Raw genomic sequence first — 889 nt, 5'->3', positions numbered from 1 at the left:
TATTTTATGATTATTTTTAATGAATTTGTGTATTTTCTATCAAATAGAATATATATTTTTATTTTATAAAATATTACTACAAAAATGGATTGACATAAATTAAAAATAACTATAAATGGATTGACTTTAATGAGTAATTAAAGTTTTAACGTATAAAATCATTACTTGGAATAATATTTCATGAAAGGAGGATTAGATAAGGAGTATTTATGTCCATTATGAGTGATTAGATGTTTTTTTGAATTAAATTTAATGACTAATAATATTATAAAATAATTTATAAATTTATTATAAAATATCTTTTAAAATAATTTGATAATAATATAAATTATAAATTATTATCAAATTGTAAAGTAATTTATAAATTATAAATTTATTATAAATAATTGTAAAATAATTTTATAATTGTATAAGTAATATTTTATGTATTATAAATATAGCTATCTTATAATATTACTTTATTGATTCGTAATAATTGAATATGATTAGGAAAATTAAAATGAGGGAAAATTATGTTTATCCCAATCGTTTAATTTAATTTTTAAAATATGTTGTAAAATTCGTATGATAACTTATTATATAAGATAATTGTTTGACTCATTGTACTTTCATTGTCAATTTATTTTTCAACATATAATGGTACTTGTATTTATTTGATGAAATAAAATGTAAAATACAAACCCAACAATAAGATGTAAAAATTTAAAAATATAATTGACTATTTAATATTTTTTATTTAAAAAAAATGTTAATGTTGAATTATATTGTAGAACATATAATGATAATTTGTGTATTTTCTGTCAAATAGAATATATATTTTTATTTTATAAAATATTACTAAAAAAATGGATTGACATAAATTAAAAGTAACTATAAATGAATTGACATT

The sequence above is a fragment of the Cicer arietinum genome, chromosome 1 (assembly GCF_000331145.2).
Source record: "Cicer arietinum cultivar CDC Frontier isolate Library 1 chromosome 1, Cicar.CDCFrontier_v2.0, whole genome shotgun sequence".
NCBI classification, from domain to species: domain Eukaryota; kingdom Viridiplantae; phylum Streptophyta; class Magnoliopsida; order Fabales; family Fabaceae; genus Cicer; species Cicer arietinum.
This window is presented reverse-complemented; position numbering follows the sequence as displayed.